The sequence below is a fragment of the Parasteatoda tepidariorum genome, chromosome 7 (genome assembly GCF_043381705.1).
Source record: "Parasteatoda tepidariorum isolate YZ-2023 chromosome 7, CAS_Ptep_4.0, whole genome shotgun sequence".
In the NCBI taxonomy this organism is placed as follows: Eukaryota; Metazoa; Arthropoda; class Arachnida; order Araneae; family Theridiidae; genus Parasteatoda; species Parasteatoda tepidariorum.
Window position 1 is genome coordinate 49,602,338 of NC_092210.1, and position 25,249 is coordinate 49,627,586.

Here is a 25,249-nt window from a genome sequence, read left to right on the forward strand (position 1 = left end):
GATTCGACCCTTATGACATGGTGCATTATCCTGTTGGTAAACACCATCCCCCGCAGGAAAAACTGTTGCCATGAATGGGTGAACCTGGTCTGCAACTATGTTCAAGTAGCTTACAGACGTCAGGGATTGTTCTATGAGGATTATGGATCCTAATGTGCCCCATGAAAATATTGTTCCTGGGCGAAAAACCAAGAAAACCTGGGCGAGTCCATTGTTATAGATTGAGGGTGGTCATAATGTAATGGCTCTTCGGTGTATATATATATATTTATTTCTGTAATGAATAAATTTCTGGTATTTCCTTTTTTTTTAAAATTTTCAATCTTGCTGATTAGTGAAAATAAATAGTGGTTCTTTGTTATTATTTTTCCAATGATCCTGCTTTAATATTAAATTATAATTATTGGCTTTTCGCAACTGTAATCCATAGTAATTAAAATGCACGGGACATTAAGCAGATGTAGTAGGCGAAATTTTCAACCTAAGCGAAATTCCTTGATTATGAGACAGAACATCATTAATTTCAAAGATTATTTTATTTATTTATTAATTCTCAGCTACTATTATTACTAGCTTTAATTTTCCTCTTACTCTGATGGAAAACATTATGTGTCTTTAGAGAAATCGGCACATGATTTTTTTTTAGAATACAGACTAGTGATTTATCTTAAACAAATGATTTCAACAATATTGCCAAGTGAAAATCCTTACTGAAGAGAGTTTCGTTACTTATGGATAATCAAACGGCAGAATATTTCTTTAACAATATATTTAAGTGAATAGTATCAACATTTTAAGTCAAAAGATGATTGCGTGATTATTAAATTACTAAAAATTACTTAAAAACTCACTAAATATGTTATGAATATTATGCAAAGAACAGAGGCCATGTAATTTTAAATCAATAGAATCATCGCATATTTAATCAGAATTAAACAAAATAAAAAGTCTGCGATTATTTCATTAAATAATTGTTAATTTCAACGCCACAGTTTGTTTAATGTAAAAACATATTGCAATGCAATGGTGAGATTGGAGAGCTAAGCGATCTGAGGGTAAATTGCACTTTGCTACACATATTTGACATTAAATTCAGTTTTAGGTATTACAGAACTAATTAAAAAAAATTCTAATATCAAAAACGTTTAAAATGAAAAACAATCACTAATTTAAAATTGAAAATGTTTTTTGAATTGCAAGATAAAACTATTTATTAAAAATTATAGAAAGTATTAAACACTATTTACGAAATATTTTGCGTTATTTTTAAATTGGTCAGGATTTAATGAAAGAAAACTATAAGTAAAAAAATAATGCTGAATAAGTTTAAAAAAAATAACGTGAAATATTAAAAAATAATTAAATAAGCACATCTTCGCACACGCAATATTTTGATGCCCAATTTTTAATCTTAATATTTTCTTTCTATGCTTTCTTATTTATATATCGCATTATGCAATTGATATCATAATATCATAGAATTATAATTTATTATGCATTATAAATAGTTTACGTAAGCATTTGAAAATAAAAGTGCACTTTGATAAAAACTAATGATGTTAATAAAGTTAAAAAATAAATTACTAATTAAACATGTGGAATTTTTTAATTGTAAGAAATTGTTTAAATCATTTAAGCATACAACAGAAATAAAAAAGTTTCATTTTTCTGTTGTAGTATTTATTTTAAAGTATTTCTAATGTTATAACAATATTAATAAGGTAATATTATGTTTCACATTTTTTTATATTAGCAATTAACAATAAACTATGTCATTTCATAGTTTAATGATTTATTTATTGCACTATTAGAATACACAAGTCATTAATGCTATGTTTTGTCAAACTGAAGGTAAACAAACAACGATAATAAACATCAAGATACAAAATCGATCGGTGCTAGAAAATATGTTTGACACAAAAATAATTGCAAAACGGAAGAAATTCCGCTTTCCAAAAAAAAAAAAAAAAAAAAAAAAATTTGCTGACGCATCTCCGGTTTGTGGCGCTATTATTTAAATTATGAAGATAATACCCCTGCCCCCCCTTGATACTTAAAAGAATGGAAAGATTAAAAAATTCTAAGTTCAAAAAATTAGTTGAAAAATCTAAGCACTTTTGCAGTATTTTTCTGTTCCTTTCAGGCAGTTTTGAAGACAGCAAATTTTTTAGCAATTATCTGGATCTCAGATTGAGCAGCAATTGCGGACAGATTTCAAATGAAAGTGTTAACACAGCCCCTCAGACTTTATTCAGTTAATATAAGAAAAAACATACAATTATTTCATTGAAACACAATTGAAAATAAAAAACAACATGAAAATGTCGAGAAAAATAGTTCGATATCGATCGTTTTCAATTTGCGCGAAAGATTTTTCCCCTTAAAAAGAGAATAAAAGAGAATTCGGGTTAAACATTTCGTCAACCTTACTCCGGGAAATTGTCGTTAGATTAAATGAGTTTTCTTAATCAAAATATCGAACGTTTATCATCACTAAATAAACAAATGTTTTTTTTTTCCTTAAATGTTTTCTTAATGGTATTTTTTTTCAATGCTCTTTTTTTCTTAAATGATGGATAAAAATGTTTATTCTGTTCGTTTTTATGGCAAATCCAATTACATTATATTTAGCATTACTATCAATTTCAGTTACTCATTAAAATAAAAAGTCAGATAATCCAAAAATATCAATATAAGTAAAATGTATGTTTACAATAAAATAAAAATAAAAAAATGATGTTTTTTAAGGGAACAAAAAGTGAATTTCTCTAACAAATTTAACTGAAAATTATTTTGACTGACAATTTAAATTTTACGTTTAAATTTTAGTTTCATTTTTTTTCTTAGTTTAATTTAGATATTTTATACAATTTATATTGTTTTGAAATCGTGTTATGTCCCTTTTTTCCACCTAAATTTTTGTAGTTAATGAAGTTTTTACTTTAACAGGTAAATTGTATATTTTATATTTTATTGTATAAATGGGTACCAACTATAGCAATAATTGACAGAAAAGCAGTTTTCAAAAATTGGGTATGTCACTCAAATATTAATTTCCACTTCTAATATATACATAGTTTTTGGACTATACTGTCTTTAGAATTCGATAAATATCTATTCAGAGCAGTCATTAGAGAGCTCTCTGAATACACTGATTTCTTTATATTATAATTCCTAAAAGAATAATTCAAATCTTAATATTCAAAATACGTTCATTGTAGTTTAGTAAATTTAGTCGTCATAGTTTACATACATTTAAACAAGACAAAGAAGAAACTAACAATCAATTTATTTGCAAAAATTCAATAAAAAATATTTTTAAAATATTTAAAAATATAGCCATTGAATGAAATAAACAATTTTCATGTTTAAGTTCACTTTTGTGTTAAATATTAGGAAATTGAATTAAAAATTTGAGTATTTCATAACATGGTTGAACTCAGCTCAATTCTTCTGACGTAATTTAACATACTATATTTCGCTATGGTTTCAATATTCATGCTTTATTTGGCATTACTTTACAGTTACTACAACTTGCTTGGCATTACATTAAAACAGAGATATAAAAAAACTTATATATTAAAACTTTATTGAACTACACAGCATTTAATATAAGCTTTAATAAAAGAGATAAAAAATAAAAGAATTCATTCTTTTTGGGGAAAATATTCTTTTTATCCCATTTCTAAATTTCAAAGTCATTTAAGAAAAACATGAGTTAGTAAACTTCAAAACCAAATTTATTAAATTGTTCTTTAAGTTTTTCGTAAGAGAGACAAAGACATTTCTTGACTAAATAAGAAAATTTGGGTGTTTTAGACAAGAAATAAACAGGTTCAAAATTTATGGTCAAGCATTTTAGTTTTCCATAATGCAAAAAGTATTTTCAGATGAACCAAATATTTACTTCATTTAGTACATTTTTCTTAATTAAATTCATTTAGTGATAAAGTAAAAAAAATAATAAATAAAATTAATAAATAATAAAAAATAGAAGGATTACATGCATACTTTTGCACAAAGTTCCCTGACAAAAAGACAAAAAAAAGTAAATAAAATAACAATTGACAGTAACGAAAAAATAAACATTAGATTTTTGTTTGTAGATCCAAATAGAATCACGAAATTATTACCGGGCGATAGTAAGCAGGGGACTAAGCCCTTTAATGTCTTTCTTAAAATGAAAATAATAAAAAAATATCTAAAAGTCAAAATGAATCTTCTTTTAAAGCAGTTATTAATAAAGATATATCTTTCAAGAATAAAATTTACCACCGAAAAAAAAAGCATATCGTGCTTTTAGTGTCTCGAAAACAAAAACCTCAAACAAATTTCCACTGAACTGTGATTAACGTCCCTAACTATCAAACAAAACGAACAGCGAGTTATTGATCAATGAGATTAAATGTAGTTATTTTACGAACGGTGTGTTCTTCTGCGTCAACGGGAATCACTCATGTGAAATAATGAGGCGTTTAATTGAACCACTGAACAGAAAAAATAGGCAGGATTTCATAAATCGATAGCAACACACTATAACATGTAAGAATCAAATAGTTCGTTTTCTCAATATATGCATTGTTGGAAAATTCTCAACCTTGCAAGCGACATTCGTCAATCGAGAATTTTTTTTCTTCCTCTCATTTTGAAATAATTATAAATTTATAGGCAATTTTAAACTGCAGTTTTCACACCAAATTTGTACCCGATTTCTGCTTGTCGGAAAATCGAAAAGCGCTGTCAGTTGAAAAGAATTTTCTGATTGAAGTATATTTTTCCTTCAGGTGTTGTTATCAATTCGTTTTTAATTCTACCACAACTGGCAAATTATCGCTCTAAAACAACACTTAATTTTATTTTTTAAAATTTCATTCGACTTCAAAAAGAGGAAAAAAAATAAATTTTTTTTTTAGCAAACTATTACAGAAGCCTTTCTCAAATTATTTTTTAAGTTTATGATCAAAAATTAATTTTGACCATTCATTGTGTTCCGAATATATGTGAATTGTCATCATTTCGAACATCAATATAATAAGTCATTTTACTCATTGTTATCGTTTGTTCAAATGATGTTTTCCAGTTTTCCGTTTTAATTGGAACGAAAATGATCAAAAGAGATATGATGAAAATGACATTTTTATTTCTAGTTTATTTAACTTCTTAAAAACGAGTTTTTAAAAATTTTATTTAATATATTTTATTTTTTTTAAAATTTTGTTTCGATTAATTTATGCTGAAAAGCAGGGTTCGTGATTTTTTTGATTTAAAAAAAAATCAGATTTTTTTTATTTAAATCGGATTTTTTGATTTAAATCAGATTTTTTTGATTTTTATTCAAACACATTCCAAGAACTTTAATTTATGATTAAAAATACTTTATAAATGTTTAATCAAAATTAAATTAATATGAAAGCAATATTATAACAATATTTTAGAAGCTCTAACTTACTAATATAATTTTTCATTATAATACATAGCTTTGAATGCATAGCAACCATTTTGAAACAAATGCATAATTGAAATTTGAAGACTAGATGAAATAGACAATTTAATGAAAAGGGTCTGTCTAGGTTTTTCTGAGAGGTATTTATTTTGTGAAAATTAAAAATAATATTAAAAAATCAACACAAAAATATGGATCTTTTCGTTACTTACGAAACACAAAAATAAAATTTAAAAAAAAAGTATTTTGTTTTTCCTGAAGTTGAATTTGTGAAGGTATCCTAAGCAGTAGCAAATTTGGCTTGGACAGACTCTTTAACTAATAAATTTAAGTTTCAATTAGCAAACCATAATTTTAATTTAAAATTTTGTTTCTTTTTCTCTTGATTTTTAATATGACAAAATAAATGTAACATATTGTGTTTATAAATAAAGTCACTCATCAAAAAATAAATAAATATCTATGTATTTTTATATTAAAATATTCATTTTTAATTCTATATCAAAATAGATCGGCTAAAAAAATTTTGAAAAAAATCTATGCACTCATTGTAATTGTTTTTCAAAAAATTTCTTTATAGAAAATCTGATAATGTCAAAGATACTGTAAACATATTATGAGAAAAAATACCAGCTACCAGTAAATAACTCTACTGCTTCAAATAGACTTTGAAAGGGAAGAATGACAATATATCAGGAAAAAATATCTGAATTCATTAGCCTTTTTTATCTTTCTATTTTCGGCATATTAGGGTGTAATTCTTTTTTATATAACCTCAAGCTTTAGAAATATACATTTTCCACCAATAAAATATAATGTAGATTTTAATTCCAGCTGTTTCAATCAAAAGGTAGAATTTTAATTAAGATTACATATTTGCATTTTTTTCGAAATTCATGTCTATTAATTACTTTCTACGGCTATGCAAGTCTATATTAAGACAGTATTAAATGTGTACTTTAATCTGTACTTTCAATCTCAAGAATCAAAAGATTTTAAAAATGTAATTTCAAATGTGTTGGTATTTAACACACACCAAGAAAGTAATTTCGTTAACTAAAATTAATTAACACAGAAATTTTTTTAAAATAAATTTTAAAACTAAGAAAAGAAAATAATAAAAGTATCAATAATTTAAAACACTGTTTTTTAACTTTTAAAATCAATATAGGGTAAACCAACCAGTGAAGGAACACTATCCAGTGAAGGAACATTTCATATATATTGATTAAAAATAAGAATTTGAAAGTTTATCTTTAGATTGATTGGTAACAATAGCTTACTGCCAAACAATAGGAAGTCATCTAGCAATGTTTTGGATTACCTGGTCAAATAGACTTCTCTGGAAAAATTTTTGAATTTGTTATTATCTCTGCAACACCTTGTTTCTTTGAAAAAATTATAAGGTGAGTGTTTGTATTTATATGTTTGAAGTGGAATTAATTGCATGTAATAGTTTTATTTTTCTCACTGTGAAAAAGAGAATTCAAAATATAGTTATTGAAGTTACGTTTTATTTTTTTTAAAGCACCATAGCATAATAAAGTACTGAGATAAGGGGGTGTTTATTCACTGGATCACCAAACGATGAAAAACCAGTGAAGGAACAAGTGTTCCTTTACTGGGTTTTTTTCTAAGTTAATGAAAATAAAAGATAAACTTTAATTTTCTTGTACCTTTAGTGATGTTCCGCATCAAAAGTATGTTAAAAATACGAAAAACAACTTCTAACCAGTGAGGGAACAGGCATGTTCCTTTACTGGGCATAGATTTCCCAGTGAATGAACAGTATGTGTTAATATGTTGACACTTTAATTTTCAATTCATGATTACAAAAAAAAGTTAACATTTTCCAAGTATTTATATGTTATAATTTCAAGAATAGGCTTGTTTTTAAATATTTGTATGGCTTATAAATTAATAAAGAGCATTAAGAAATAACCAAAATTAAATGTTCCTTTACTGGGTGTTCATTCACTGGTAAGAGCTGTTCCTTCACTTGGTCTTCTTACTACTTGTTATTTGAACCTTTAAAAGAATATTATGTAAGGTCTCTACAATTTTTTTTAGATAATTTGCAATTAGTAACAAATATGTTGACACTGTCATTTAACTAAAATTACGAATTTTGAAATTAATATGATTTTTTAAAAGGCAAGCGAAGCTTAAGTGTTCCTTCACTGGTTAGTTTACCCTATATATTTAAAAAACCAGTTGACTTAAATCAATGATTTTTTGAAAAAAATCATTTGATTTAAATCATGATTTAAATCGTGATGTAAACCTTGTCTATAGAACCGAAAATATAATACGCTCATATTTTTGCCTGTATTTGTGCTTTATTTACTCAAGTCTCAATTTTTTTCTTTACTGCTGCAAACATATTATCTTTATGTTTGTAACACTAAAAGCAATTTATTTCTAATCCACATTTTGCCAATTCCTTGACTGGCTAATGTACTTAAATTTAAACACAATCTCTTTGCTGGATATAAACACGAGATTCTATCGTTTTCTAAGATGACCTCAGGCAGAATTTGTAGTCATGTTATAGCAAAAAAGAATTTGTCCTAATTTCGACCATTTTTCGACTAGCTGAGGCTTTTAAAAGTGAAGCTTAACTCTGTTCTAAATGTCATACAACTTTAAATTTTTTTATTAATCGGTACGAAGTGGAATTTATATCGTTGTTTCATTACCACATGGAATTTATCGTCAATCAAAATTTTGTTCACTTTTCAACAGGGTTCGTTGATTTAAATCAGCTTGACTCTCAGCTTCAGCTCCATCTCCTCTCATCAGCTTCATCTCCTCTAGTAACTCGGAAAATGTCCAAAATTTTAATTGGTAATTTGGAGAAGCAATTACGATAAATCCTGCTTGTAGCCGCCAAAATGCGCAATATCATAAGGTATAGAGCTCAAACAGAGATTTAAATGCTCTAACTCGTTAAAAAGTAGTCGAAATTTCGTCAGCAAGATTGCACTCTCACAGACACGAAAGTGAGAAAAACTACTAAATCTTAATTACTTATAAGAAAAACGATACTAAATCTTAATTAAACAAAATATGGAAATTAAGATAAGTTTAAACTAATTTCATTTAAAAATTCAAGCAAAAAAAAATTAGATAATTAAATTTAATTTAAAACGAAAGAGAAATAACTTAGCCACTAACTTTAACAAGAAGAATGTGAAGATAAAATGTCTGAAGCAAGTTTTTATTTATTTAAAGTTTAATTTAACGTTCACTGAAAAAGTAATTCGTTAAATCAATAAGTTAAAAGGGGAACTTGAACCTTAATTTTTTTTCTACCCTGTCCGTAAATTTAATTCTGATCGTTTATTAAAGTAATTTATTTGACTGGACATAAAAAATTGCGGTGAAACTTCTACAGGAGTAAATCTTATAATCTGAACGGTATTTTCATTTAATCTTGTAAGTATTTTTTTATTAGTATGAATCTTTATGATTGATGAGATATCAAGCGAAAATAAAAAATTTCATTTCGACGCATGTAAGTTTTTTAAAATAAGGAAAAGGTACATTTAGCTTAACAGCATTAAAAGAAAAAAGTTCAGTCAGATTTTAAATTTAAAAATAAACTAAGTTTGACTATTGTAAAACCTTTTTATGCTTCGAACCGGTCAACGTTTAGTAATTTTACCATTGCCCGCAGATTGCTTATATTTTAAATTGATTTGATTTAATAATTTTAATTTAATTGCATTTAAACATGCGTTCAAAACAAAATTCATTTACATGCGCGATATTGGTGCGGCTGTGGGTGACGTCTCTACGCTCCTGGTTAATCTCTCGTCAATGGAAAGTCGTACAAACCCCGAGAGAAATAGATCACAGTAAATAAAATGGAAATAATTCAATGTACCATTTGATCAACGGACTGGTGCACGTGCCGAGGGTTGGCCTTAGAGTATGAAGCGTTGTTTTAATGTAACGCCAGTTAAATTGTATGTAGACTTTCCAAACTATTCTTATATAAGTCAATGCAAAAAGCTGTATTTTTGCTTCATTTGCATGATTATTAGCAAATAAGATAGATCATTATTTAACAAAAATATTATCAATCACAAGTTATATAAAATGTAAAGAAATTTGTTTAAAAAAAACAGTCAATCCTTCAAAAGTTACGATCTTAAACATTTTTATCCATTTAGCAGAAAAAATAAGCCTCTTTTTTAATGGCATATAAGATTTTTTAAAATAGAACACCAGTTTTAAAGAATGCTGATGAAGTTAATAAACGTGACATTATTGAAAATATCCTGCTTATAGTAAGAATCACGTATTCTCAAAAATATATTTAAAAAAAATCAAAAGCTCATTTTACTGTCTGATAAGATAGCTTAAATTAAGGATTGGAATTTTTAAGCAATTGCTTTACTCAGAAAAACGACAAAAAAAGGAAAAAAAAAGAAAGAAAGAAAGTTACAGAAAAGCTTAAGAATACAAATGTAAGCTTTAAAATTCTGTTCAAGTGCTACAGTATTCTTTTTATCTACTTCAGTTGAGTCACTGAATATGAATTAAACGCGAAGAACGCAAATGAATTTTTAAAAAAATAGAACGTCATTCTCAAAGCAAATATCACAAATACAGTTTTAAAATAGTACAAAAAAAAAATATTTTTTTTCATTAAAAAAAAAAATATTGTTTTAATTACATTTTGAGCAATGTTCGCAAAGTTATAAGCGATTGCTTATTTTTTGTTAACTAAACAACGAATTATCAAAATAACAAACGAATGCTAACTATGAGATAAAAACTTAGCAAAAATACTTCTTTGTATTCACTCGTTGTTTAACATTGTTTATTTAACAAAGCTTTAACTGTTAATTGGCTGAATGACAAGTTTAATTGCAAAAAACATGTAACGGCCGTATTAAGGTGTGCTCCACTGAAATATAAAGACACATTGATTTAGCGCTATAACTGGGCGCAAAGAAACCCAATAAACTAAACATGTATATTAAGAAAGTATATATATATATATATATATATATATATAAAATACATTTTTACAAGGAGTAACCCACTTCCAGCACCACCTAGTCAAAAATAATATGAATAATCGAATAAGTAAAAAATGAGAACAGAAGGTGTCCCGCCGAAATAAAGCAACTGATTACAGTTATAATATCCGCCATATACGTATATATGTGATCTGATATATGCGATGTTGCCATTTATCAATCCCTGGAGGGCAGTAGCACTAATATTATTTTACGTATGCATGATGGCAGCCTTCAATTCTGTCAAAGCTTGAAAATGCTCCCTTTTTCCATATATTGTATATATATTTGTCTTTCTTTTTGACTGTTTCACAGAGGATACCCTCTTACGTTTTCTAGGTTATTGAGGATAAGGGAAAAGCAAGCCATTCCATAACACGCACCCTACTATTGAAAAAACCATTCCTGTAAAAATTTTACAATGTGAATGAAGGCGTCGTCCATGGTGTAAAATCTGACTAGGTCTGAAAATTCTCTCAACAAATGGCAGTAAATAAGCGTGTAGTTTGCCACGCTAATTATACCACTCTTGCTGAAACCTTCACACTATAAATGAGCCTCTATCTTGCTGTTCATTGGAGAAGATTCAATCTCTTACTTTACCTACTGTTTTTTTTTTAATATTATAACAAGCCATTTCATAACCATGATACAGTAAACAATTTAAATTCCAATAGAATGGAAAATTATAATTAAAAAAAAAATTAAACATTAGTTGATATTGAAAGCAATCCACAAACAAAGAATAGAAAAAAAAAGAATTTGGATGGCCCAGATGGTTCTGCTTGTTTTTATAGTTGGTAAATTTCTTTACCATTATATAGCAAGAACGAGGCTCTTTAATTGCGTGGGAGCTGAGTGAAAAAGCTATCCTGGCATCACCCTCAGTCCGCATCGTTTACCAAAATTAGTTAAATCCTCATTTATTGCCACTTAATGAGAAAATTGATGGTCCAAGCTGGATTTTCCGATAGGACAATTCTTCATTTATACTTCAAAATCTTCACAGTGGTAACTTTTTTATATGTTCTTTTCCCTGACATCAATCTCCAAGAAAACATGAGGAGAAGCTATCCTTAATAGGGCTGTATTTACGAAAACGAAGCAGTTTCGATTTGCGTCAGAAATGAAGACTGTCGTCATTGAAACTTAGGCTAATGCCCTCCAGGTTTTAGTTAATGCTAGACAACATCATATATTTCAAATCATACATAAATATAGCGGATATTAAATATTTACAGGACTAGCTTCATTTCAATGGGACACTTCTCTCGTTTTTTATGCAAAATTTTTTCCTGTCCAGATAGGAAAGAAAGATAAGTTGCTGTTCTTGACGTAGGCCTGTTTAGGCAGAAGGGGTGCGATTGTTCTTGTTTCTCAGTGGCACCATCTATGGCCAAGAATTCGACTTCTGCCACACCATACGTCACACCCGTTTAAAGGGCGGACCCATTCATTCATTCACAGATCGTAATTTTGACCAGAATCAGAGAACTATCGATCTCCAATCCAGTACCCCCAGAGGTATTGATTTGTTATGGGAACATAGAGGACTTTTGAGACTCGACAGATTTAACAACCCACGGGGCCCAACGCCCTACCGACCAGGCTATCCCGCCCGCGACTTTACACATTGTCGACTCCCGGGCACCTCCACTCGCCGCGATTTTATTTGTCAACTGTTTCACCGCCTTATCTAGTAACCCTCACTCAGAGGCAACCCTACGCTCGCCTCAATACAGCACTCGCAAAAGTCATAAACGAATCTTCGCGCTCATGGATATTTTTAAAAGTTGCTTGTTGAATTAAGTTAAAATTTTATCCTCGTTTAAGACTAGAAAAATTCAAATAACGAGAACAAAATACTTCGTCCTTCTTTAAAGAAAGAGGAAGAAAAATTTACATACACACAATTATTTCAGTTAATTACATACATATTTCGATTAAAAAAAATTTCAAATAGAAACTATTCTTGTAAATTAAATAAAAATCTGGAGTAATAAAATAGTCAATTATTCAGAATAATCAATTTCTTTTGAATATCTTAATTAATAAACAAAGTTTAAAAAAATAATTCCCTATATAAATCATCACATTATTAAGTGTACATATTTTTAAAGATAAAAGTATTAAAAAAAATTTTACTCAGTTTGAAAAATAATTATTTTCATTTCCTTCATTTTTACCAGGTTTTATCAATTATTTCTATTTTGGAAAAAATATGTATTCTTCAAAATGCTTACAATATCTTAAAAAAATTGCATATATTTTATACTGAACAACTTTTGATTGACAGTATTTTCTTCATAAGAGAGTCTTTAAAAAAATTTGAAAATATTTTCATTAAATTTGTTCAAATATTTTCTGTAAAATGCGTGCTATTAGGAAAACAAGGAGAAAAAATATTTTTAGTGAAGCCATGACATAAAGAAACAAATCTATGACATATTCACTACTATTTTCGTATAGTTAATTTATTTTTTATAACATCAAATCATATTTATTGAAACTTAAAGTTGTGGCTGCTTAACTTTTTTTAATGTTTCTTAAATTCGTCAGGGAAAATTCCGATATTTTCCATTTTTCTTGCTTCTATCACTATTATTTGTATATATCTGAAATTACTCACCTTCGTTTTAATTGTTTCCTAATTAATTTTATCATATATTTTGCTATATATATTTATCCTTTCATTCTATGCTTCATTAATTTCATAACATATCCATCTTGTAACTTTTTATTCATAATTTTATAACAACTTCAGCTTATTAGATTCTATAACTCAACAATTGGTCTATATATTTTATAATTTTTTTTATTCAATTTTTGGGCTTCTAAATAAGATATGGAAAAAATACTATGAAAATTATTACATTTATTATCAATCTAAAATTCGGCCTTTTTTTCCTCCTAAGTGCGAAAACACATTTACTAACTTAAGGTAACGTAATTTAACACGATTCATCTATTTTAATAAGAACGATTCAGAGAAAAGCAGGATCAGAAAAAGTGAGATGTGTATTTTAATTTATATTCTGCTTCAAAAATGAGACAAAAGAGACACAGAAAACTTTTCTGTTATTATTTAATAGTATTCATTAGTCTTTAAAATTCCAAAAGAATTTTTTAGTTGCTGGAATCATATAATAGTCTCATTTGTAACAACTTGTTTTTTAATTTTTTTTTACACAATAGCTTTTATTGTATGTAATTTGCTTTAAAAGTTCAAATATTTATTCTTAGATTGTCATGCAGTCTGTGTGTCTGAAAACTGTATGACCTATTTTATTTTATTTGTTCCTTGCAGAATGGTAATAATTGTTTCTTATTTGATAATAAAAATCTTACTTTTGCTGAGATAACTGATCGCAGGAGTTTTGTTTTATTATCATAACATCGATTAATTTTTTTGAGAAAAGTGTAAGTCCTCAGCCTTTCAACCCAATTGCTTTAAAACTACTTTCTTTATTTAAAGAAAATTATTAAATTTAAAAATTGTTAAGATTCTCTTATTTGACTCAATATCTTGTCTTTAATGAATCAGAAATAAATAAACAGATTGTCCTTATATTGTTATAGAGTTATGATATGAGAATGTCAAAGTTGATGCTTACTGTTTACATTATATTTTTATTTTACAAATCATAAAAAGTTTTCTTTAATCAAAATTGTGTTCACCTCATAAATATACTTTAACTGCTACAAATTTTTAAGTCCTGGCTACCAAAGCTGTGGAGTTGGCTAATACGTATGAAGGAATTTATCGTTTGGGACATAACATTTACAAAAAAGTGTCAAATCTAAGTACAATTGTTTGGAAGCAAATATTATTCGCACTGCAAATGGGAATCATTACATCAAATTTAATCATAGATATCAATGTCAGAAAAGTAAAAAAGAATAAATTCATGTATAAAGCTGACAGCAACAATCTCCTCATCATTACACGTATATAAAATGAAAATGCTTAAAACTCATAAATTGTGTAGTTACTTAAATTAAAGGTTTTAAAAACTAAACAATAAGGTACAAAACCCTGCTGCATTATTGAATATTGCGTCCACATGCTTGATAAAGACACCATAAATTATTTGCAATAAATTTATAAAAATAATTATAAAGCTATATTCTACTCATATATCCTACACCCACAACAAAACTTTATCCTAAAAAGGATATAAAAAAGTAAGAAATAAATATGTGTTTCAGGAAGTCCGAATAAAAAGAGAATGATAATACACAAAAACTTTTAAAGCAGCTAAATTTATTCACACCTCATGTTCACTCATGCGTTTTTTAAATCGTATGTCGCAAGTGAAACATGCGCGAATTAATATTCGAAGATTTTCGCGAGAAAATTTGAAACCCGACTTGGCGAATTTCAAAATACGGTGCCAAAGAAGTGCCTGGGAGTCGACAATGTGTAAAGTCGCATCCCGCCCCGCAAAAAAAGTGAAGTACTCCTTGTATATATGTATTTGGATACTGGTTTTCTCATAACAAATGCTTGGTTTTCATTGTTTTTCCCCCCGCCTAGTTAAGGCATAAAATCATTGTGAATGTTTCCAATGGTGAATGTACCTTACACCAGACATTATAATTGCTAACTAAATGTAACAATATAAATTGGCGATCTAAATGAAGTACAGCGCATCCGCAAATAAGAAAAGAAATCGAACAAAATGAAAGAATGAACAAAAGAGCTGAAGTGCCTTTTCGGGACATAAACCTGTAATAACCCTCCTCTCCCTAAATAAATAAATAAAAAAATCAGTTGTTACAGTTTTAAAGATCAACATCAATTACATTGTGAGTTTGAATAAACCGAATGAATCGAAAATAATACTGTGATTTGAGAATGAATATTTTCCAACCCATATCCATATTTCTTGGGAGTGTTGCTCAAGAAATATTTGAAAAAGATGTAAAAAATCTAATATGTTTAATTAGAAATGGTACACCGTTAGCGTAAATTGTTTCTTTCAAATTCGTGCAATCTCAAAAGTAAAACTGTCAAATTATTCTGAAAAAATTAACCCGAAGAATTTATTTTTATTTCTTTTACTAAACTTTAAAATCACATTGTCTCTTCAAATTGGCAAATAAAGTAAGACCAGTACTTTTTTCCATTTAGTCATCTTTATGTTAATATTACTCTTTTAGAATTCATATCTTAGGCTTAATTTAAACTTTATATAGGTTGTTTCATAATTACTTCTTTTAATAAGCATTTTTATAAAAAAAAAATAATAAAAAAACTTAACCAATATTTGTCGAATCATCAACAAGGTCACTTACAGCAAAGGGGGAATTAAAGGAATCGAAATTAGCTTTCGATGAAACAGAAAACTGTTTTAATAACTACTTTTAACTTCTTTTCATCCACTTTCAGTTTCATCTGCAAATTAAGCTCATTTTGAAAAAGTTTTAACACCACTTGAAATTTAAATTTTAATAACGTTTTTGTTTTGGGCCTTTATTAATAATTCTGGTCACTTTTCACATGAAATTCACCCGTCCACACTTAAAAAAACTCAACCACGTTCCTCAGTTACCAAATATTGGCAACTAAAATGAAATATTTCGGAGAAAAAAATCCATGTTTCGTATACTACCGGAATTAGAGAAAATACACAAATAATGCTGGGATAATAAACTGGAAAAAAAAAACTCGAATTTCAGGAAATCTTCTTCGTCATTAACGAAACCATTTTCTTGCAAGTGCTACGAGTCAATATTTCATAAAATTGAAGAACTCAGTTGCCCTTGTTAGAGACTACGAATTTCGAAAAAAGTATCAGACTTAATCGAACATATAGATTAACACAATTGATTGGGAAATGCAACCTTAAAATTAAAGGCGTATGAAAATGATTCAGCAATTGACAGAAATCGAACCCCGGAAACTTATTTGACAAGTGAGTGCTCTACATCTATAACATTCTGGCATGCAGTGAACTCGGCTTTAAAATCCTAAAATGCGCTGAAATGATGACACATAAATTATTCAGAAGTCTCGTAAAATATTTCAGAGTTCGCTGCTTCTAAAAAATAACGTGACTTTGTGAAGACATGAGTGTCAAAAATATTGAAATACTAGATAAGCTCGCTACAACGTCAAAAGTGAGAGTTTTATTTAGAGCACTGTGGAAAATAAAGAATGTTTCAGAGACAAATTTAATGTATGGAAATTTTGTGCTTGTGATCACGTAAATGATTATAATTACAAAGCAACGGAAAGTTAATTATTAAAATAATATCTAACATTACACAAACATGATTTACATACTTAAATTAAAACACTTTTATTTACAAATATTAAAAAACGGTTGTTTTTAAATAACGTACATAGATTTGAATTTTGAAACAAACATCACGTTTATTGACATTAATTTTCAATTTTAGCAAAAATTAATTTGTTTTACTTCACAGTATGAAGAAACTCTAGTTGAAATGTATGTTCGATAGGACTGACAATGAATTACGTTTTAATCAAATGTGTCAATTATTAATATTTATTTTTAGCAAAATATAATAAGATTTACTTCGCAGCATTAAGAAACACTGACAATGAATTACGTTATTATCAAATATGTCAATTATTAATATTTGTTTTGATTTTTAGCAAAAGATAGTTAGATTTATTTCGCAACATCCATAAACACTAGTTGGAATTTATGTTCAATAGGACTGACAATGAATAACGTTCTTATCAAATATGTCAAATATTAATATTTATCTTTAGCAAAATATAATAAGATTTACTTCGCAGCATTAAGAAACACTAGTTGGAATTTATGTTCGATAGGACTGACAATGAATAACGTTCTTATCAAATATGTCAATTATTAATATTTATCTTTAGCAAAATATAATTAGATTTACTTCGCAGCATTAAGAAAGACTAGTTGGAATTTATGTTCAATAGAACTGACAATGAACTACGTTTTTATCAAATATGCCCATTTTTAATATTTATTATTATCTTTAGCAAAATATAATTAGTTTTACTTCGCAGCATAAAGAAACACTAGTTGAAATTTATGTTCGATATGACTGACAATGAATTCGTTTTTATCAAATATGTCAATTATTAATATTTATTTTAATTTTAACAAAATGTAATTAGATTTATTTCGCAGCACTAAGAAAGAAAAATGTCATTAATTTCACCTCGCAAAATCCTAAGCCGCTTATTAAAGTTTATTTTTGATGTGATTAATACTGATTTGAGTTTGCATCAAACAACTAATTTATTAACATTTTTCTTGAAAATGTTAGAAACATAGTATCCGCATCACTTCGTAACATCAAGCAACATTAATAGAAATTTATGTTCGATAGGAGTTGCAGAGAGTTAGAGAGAGATAAGAGGCGAAAGTGATGCTGAGTTATTTGCAAACGGAATTTCCTGAGAGGCGCTAAGTTTATCGATCAGGGGAACTCGCACTGTTGAGATGAAAGAGGGGTGGCGCAGATTTCGATCCTCGCATCCCCGGGACGATGGAAAAATCGAATTTCCGGGCACAAACAACTCCAGGATACTTTTTCCCTTTTCCTCTATCTACACAGTAACAAAAATGTATCAGACAAGCATTGAAAAAAAAATTTTAAGATTTTTTTAAACTGCATATGATAGTCGTAATACAATTGAAAAGAACAAAACTATAAATAATTTAAAAACGGATACATTTTAGCAACAATCGACACACATAATTGCAAAACTTAACAACTCTAATTACTTATAACTTTAATAACAAAAAATTAAATCAATAAAATTTTTTTTAATCGCTGGATACGAGGAGAATGTATGAAACTACAATAGTTTTTACGAAATTACAAAATGTCAATTATATTCTTTTCCTAAATTTATTCCTTAATATCTATATAAAGAAAAAAATGTGTTATATGAGAGAGTTGCAAAGCGTGAAACCTTATTTTAACACGATAATTAATAATAACATTTAATTTTTAAAATTCAAACGCGTTTTCCTAAATCGAATTTTTAACATATTTCTCCCTGTACAAAAATGTAGTTTCTATAACAGTTAATTAAACCAAAATAAAATTTTTTAAGTTTCATAATCACTATTTCCAATGTTTCAATTTCTCAAATTATTTCTTAGTTTTTTTAAAAATAAAGGAAAAAAGTGTTACACATAAGAGTTTAATTCAAAGCACGAAATCTTATTTAAACGCTATAATTCAATAAAGATGAGTTTCAATTAAAATAAAAACACGTTTTCCCTAAATCGAACTTTTAATATATTTTCTTTTCAACGTGAAAATGTAGTTGCCATAACAGTTAATTAAATCAACATAAAATTTTTTTTTTAAAGTTTTCAAATCACTTTCTAATGCTTCAATTTCCCAAATTATTTTTTAATGTCTAAAAAAAGAAAATAATTGTTACATATAAGAGTTTAATTCAAAGCACGAAACCTTATTTAAACGCTATAATGCAATAAAATTTAGTTTCAATTAAAATAAAAACACGTATTCCCTAAATCGAACTTATAATATATTTTTTTTTCAACCTGAAAATGCAGTTTCCATAACAGTTAATTAAATCAACATAAAATTTTTTTTTAAAGTTTTCAAATCATTATTTCTAATGCTTCAATTTCCCAAATTATTTTTTAATGTCTAAAAAAGAAAATAATTGTTACATATAAGAGTTTAATTCAAAACACAAAACCTTATTTAAACGCTATAATGTAATAAAGTTGAGTTTTAATTAAAATTCAAACAAAATTTTCTCTAAGCGAAAATATCGCTTCTACGAAAGTTAATCAAACCAACATAAAACTTAGCATGTAGCTTTAAAATAACTTTTTCTAATGTAGTCGACAGTCGACAAAAGACAATTCTTTTATGGTGCTCAGTGAAATTATTAAAAGGAATGTTTTTGATTTTTTAAATATAGAAGAAACTTTAATTAAAAGAGAATTTTTGTGTTTTAGGAAATTTATATGTTATACTAGCTGTACAGGAGATATTTTTAACACAGTATAACACAACAAGATATTTAACTCTACTACCTTATAACTACAAAACTGTAAAAAGAAAAAAATTCGTTATCGTTTATCAACAGCTATCAGAAAATTTCCTTTCTGTTATTTTCATTGCTTTTTCACTGAGGTACTTTTATAAAATCTTTAAAGAATGGGCCAAAACCACAATGCTACGATACTCACTTAGTAATTTTAAACATGATTTAATTTTTTGTCAACTTGGCACCACTTTTTCGAAGAACCTTTTGTTTATACTTCGAAATAAATTATTTTACAAAAAAAGAATATACAGATGACGTTAAATAAAATTTTATGTTTGGATAAAATATTATTAAAAATCACGATTTGATTATGTCTTCAATAGGTCAAAAACTGCAAAAAGGATAGTCAATTTCTTTGGGATGAATATAACTATCCGTAATTGAAAAATTGGATGCTCCACTTTTAACTTTTCCACAAGACTAGAAATTAACAAAATGAGAAAAATTGTTAATTATAGGCTAAGTGTAGGATTTTTTCGCAAACAACACTTTCTTTCCTGTAAGTCTGAATTATGGAGATTTAAAAAATAACATAATATGTAATAAATGAAATATAATAAATAATAAATGAAACAAAGTAAAAATATCGATTTTATTCTCCATTATCATTTTTTATAAGTTAAGTCAGTTGGTTATATTTTAAATTAAAGGGAATAACTTAACACATTTAATTCTGGTCAGGAAATAAATCGCAAGTTTCATTAATGTTAAGTTCACTTTTTTAGTATTTCGCCATATTTCTGGAATTATTTAAGTGAATAAGATGACGTCACCAAATGCAGATTCATATGAACTAACGGGAATCTCCTCACTTGTTCTAGTTCTGAAAAAGCTACAAACTTAGTCATTTTAATAAAATATTTCTTAACTTTATAATATTTTAAAAAATTACGTTAATCATTCATAAGTGGCCCAATGTATAAGGGACGCATATAGACATGCATTTGGTACATATGTAAAAGATTTAAAAAAAAAAAAAACATCGTTAGCTAATAAATCTTTAATATAACAGATATGTATCCTACACGGCGAATTTAAGTCATGCAGTATTGTGCTAAAGAAACGTTTGGTAGAATTTTCAAAATCAAATGTGAAGTCTACTGGAATATATTTTAATAAAAATTTAACGCGTGTTGTATTGCTATAATTTAATGCATAAAAAATTCTACTTAAACATAATGATTAATTTTTAAATTAAATGGTGAATAATTAATTTCATACAGTGCAAAAATATCTAATATCACACTGTAAAAAATAACGAATCAAATAACGGTGTTAAGTACCCGTATAATCTGTTTTACCATACAATTCACTTTTAGCATAAAATATTATACCTTGGTTTCTGCTTCAGTCTGGGATATCTTTTTTTTTCCCTTTTTGGTCTGTTTTAAAATCAGCAAGAGATCATCTTAATGAAAAAAAATTTCTGGATATGGATCAAATGCCTAATACTACTACTAGTTATGTATTACTACTCATGACATTGCTGTTAAAATCATGATCAACAGTTTCTGACTGAGTCTGGGATATCTTTTTTCCTTTATGGTCTGTTTTAAAATCAGCGAGAGATCATCTTAATGAAAAAAAATTTCTGGATATTGATCAAATGCCTAATACTGCTACTACTATGTGTAACTATTTACTCATGACATTGCTGTTCAGATGAGTCTGGGATATCTCTTCTTTTCCTTTCAGTTTATTACAATATCGGCAAAAAATCATCTTCAGGAAAAAACATTTCTGGAGATGGACTGAATGCCTAACTAAGAAAAGCTCAATCTTATATTTTGAAATGTAAATACTTGCTAATATGTTGTAGAATGGGTGCCAAGATCTAGTGGTTGTAACTTAAGGGAATAAGAGGGAGGAAAGATTAATAAAAATACTACAGTGAACTGCCTACATGTTAATTGTTCACATCTGCCCCAGATTCTGCTGTGCACCCTTCATCCTCTTTCGGTATAATTTGCAAAAATAAAAATTTATTAATTTAGTAAAAAAAAATTAAATTCTCATAAATTTACTTGAATATTGTAATAATTGATTGCAGCTTATTAATCAAATTAAATTATGTGATTTTTAATTGTAAATTATATAAGTAGGGAATAACTTTTTCACATGTACTCCCCTTCTTTATCTCGTTTTTACCGTAATGAATTATACGTTTAAAATAATTCAGTGTCTTAAAAAATAAGATAGCATTTAAATCTTTTTTATTTCATTTTCTAGGTTTACCACGTCCCCAGATGTCCAAATCTGCCCATCACAAAAAAAAATTGCAAAGTTATGCCAGTTTTTACTAAATCATAATTATACTAAAATAAAAAATGATGTCAAGGTGTTGGATTGAAGTTGGAGCATCAATAAGGAAAAAGTGGTTGAATAAGGTAGGTAAAAAAAAAAAAAAAAAAAAAAAAAAAAAAAAACGACGAGTTATTTATGTTTAAGGGTGATGTAACTCTCAAAAGCTTCTAGGTTCTATTAGTCGAATTAGAGTTTCAGAAACAGTTACGACAGTTAACCACTCGCAGATAATTGAGTATGATGTATAGGAAAATAGGTCTGAAATGTTTAATTGTATAATTATTACAGAACTACTTTAGGAAGGAAAAAAATCCTGATAAATATCAAGAAAAACCTATTTCACTTTTTCATATCTAGCTTATTTTCGAAAATAGTAAAGTATATACAAATATACTTTTAACAGTTACGTATAACATTTAAACCAAATTGATTTTTTATCTGGGAAAACTGTAAATAGTCAAAGATAGCAAACTAAAAAGAAACTATTTTACTGAATTACATGATCTACATACTACTCTACATTTTCTGAAATTTCTTAAATGTATAAAGATTTATAATTAAACAAAAATATTTAATTTTGTTGACGTCATTAACGATTTTACACAGAACATATGGAAATTAATGTTTAAAGCTGTCTTAAACACTATGCATTTAAAAAAATAAATATCTAACAATGTTTTTTACTGGTATTTAAGTGCGTATTCAACACCAAATTATATCCCACAATTCATTGTATTAATATTATGTAAATAAAATTTAAATTAATCGCAAGGTTCAAATACAACTATTAGTTGCAGTCACTCATATAATTTGGATGTTTTCACACTTTTACAATACAAACGAAGATTATAAGATTTTCTTCATAATCTTCCATCATTAGATTATCTTCATAATTTCAAAATATTCTTTTCAGATCAAATTTCCACCATCTGCAAATTCTAAATATGGTGACGATCCAAATTCGATTTGCTCATTGAAGTACTAAGGATGAGAAAGGGACTCATATCTTACAAACTTTAACTGTATTTATAGTTTTAATTAAGACGGGTGAAACGAAACATAAGAAAATGCATGATGTTGTAGAAGCCATACATTTAATTAAAGTAGAATGTGAAGTAAAATTTATGCACTCAGCAGAACATATATCTTAGATAATACTCGAATTGGGCTGAAACTACAGCATCCGATCACTTCAAGAACAACTGAAAGGAAAGCATAACTTTTCATATTGACCAAAGCTAATTCAATATAAAATAAAATAATGTTTTTTAATCTAATGGAACATATTACTTCCATTGTATTCATCTTACCCATCTAATCCCATTGTATTTATCTTACTTCCATTGTATCCATTGGAGTTGTATGTGAAATACAACTTCAATATTCTAACTCAGTTCTATGTTTTTTTTTATTTTATGACTCAAGTTCAATATTGCTTACTGCGTTGCAAAATGTTCCCAAATTAGTCTGTATTTGCTGAAAATCTAATTTTTCTTTTTCTAAAATTAGAAAATCTAATTTTTCTAATTTTTAATTAGAGCGTTTTACTTTTCCATGATATGAGTTTTACTATACACCGGCTAGCGGGTAAAATAAAATATTGTAAGACATTTAAAAGATATTGCTTACTAATTAATAAAAAATTTAGGAAGAAAATTACAAAATAAAAAGTGTATTTTTGCATTACTTATATTTTGGTGCATTCGAAATCGTGGCTAGAAAAAAAAATACTTAGCCAACTTTGTTTCATTCTATTTGATTTTTCTTATTGAATAAACTATAAGACTTAGTACTTAAAGTTTATAGTTATTTAACTGTCTCTATATTTAAAAATTTACTACCCGAGTTACCGTTATTAAGCATGATCAAGGTGGAATAAGCGAGTAAAGATGTCTGAAATTAAGTAAGCAAGGGACGGATTTCCTAGTTATTAAAACGAAAGCAGTTTTACTTCTTATTTTAAATACATTTCAAAAATAATATCCTTAATTAAAAAATTACTGCTTATGTAAATGTTATAGTTTTTTTTTTCATTTGAGCAATTCTCAAAAAGTGGGAGCATAGCACAGATCTCATCATTTCACATTTAACTCACACTGAAAATTCTAGAACTAAATTTATAATGCTGTCTAGCGATAGGAATTAACATAAATTATTGCAAAAATTTTCAATAAATACCGAAAAAAAATTCTAACAAAAAAGACCATTTTCAAGAATGTTAATTGAGCCAATTTAACAATAAAATGTTTTTGCAATATAGTGTCTAGATCAATTTCTAAATCGCTTAATTTCTACTCTCCATTGAAAATGAATTGTTAAAAAATGGCGAGTAAGTTTTATCATTTAAAAGATTGAGTTTCAAATTTCATATGCGCTTAAATAATTCTGATTAAATGAAGCGACGAGAGGAAGTGTCACGAAATAAAATAACTTCATTTTCTTCTATTTAAAACAAAAAAATGCTAAATCACCCACTTTATATCTACGAAACCATTGCTTCTCGAAACTTTTAAAATTTAGGTCATTAAAACACTACATCTCTCAAGATTTTGAGAAATGTATATTTTTTATGAATATGGCGAGGAAACATTATAGTCCGGCTAGTACCTTTAGAGCTGAAATTTCATTCCTTTGTCTAGATCAGAGTGGTTCCTGAACTTTTTTTGTCTCGTAGACCCCTTGCCAAGTTTTTCGGTTTTGGGTTGACCCCCTGCTTAACTGATATTGATTTTTTGTAAATTCATCAACTTCAAATATGTATTTTTGACAGCTCGCATAGTGTTACTCACTGTGAAAGAATTATAATTCTAACTGTAGTGACGTGCAGTGTGAAAAACTTAAGGAAAAAAAACATGTTAATTTTATACATTTATTAATTAAATTCAAATTAAAACGAACCTAATTAAAATTTAGTATCTGTTATATAAAATAACTAAGCAATAAATAAATGCTTTTAGTGGGAGGGATGAACCTGATGCTTTAATAATAAATTATCAACATTTGGCATCAATTTAGTTAGGTTTAATCTCAAATCTCCTGGGTTAATGATGTCCAGTCTGTTTCTTCTTTTTTTGTTAGGTGATTGGCAACTGCGCTGAAACCCCTTTCCACTAGATATGAAGATGAAAAAGTAATTAAAAACTTTCTCGCGATATACCATAATACGAGTTAAGTATATGTGCATTATGTGTTAAGTTTTTACCTAGTTCAAAGTGCATTGAGACCACAAAGAGAATGTCTACAACATTCACAATTTCATGAAACATACTAATTTAATTTAATTAATATGTAAATGGAATAAAATAGTACACTATAAAACCCCTACTCCGCTACTAATATTATAAGTGCGGAAATAAGTTTGAATACAAAACCGTAGTAGTGTAATTGTCGGTTTGTTTATTAAATTTTCCCGTA

At 27.4% G+C, this 25,249-nt stretch overlaps 1 protein-coding gene and 1 long non-coding RNA gene across 10 annotated transcripts in view; one reads left to right on the forward strand and one right to left on the reverse strand.

The window, feature by feature from the left end:
* LOC107448785 (multiple PDZ domain protein) overlaps positions 1-25,249 on the reverse strand; it is a 646,665-nt gene that overhangs the window by 211,063 nt on the left and 410,353 nt on the right. The gene's annotated exons all lie outside the window — the stretch shown is intronic.
* LOC107448786 (uncharacterized) overlaps positions 1-25,249 on the forward strand; it is a 49,909-nt gene that overhangs the window by 6,285 nt on the left and 18,375 nt on the right. The window contains exon 2 of the long non-coding RNA XR_001584692.3: positions 21,761-21,918. This is a non-coding gene — a long non-coding RNA (uncharacterized lncRNA). The remainder of the gene's footprint in view (positions 1-21,760; positions 21,919-25,249) is intronic.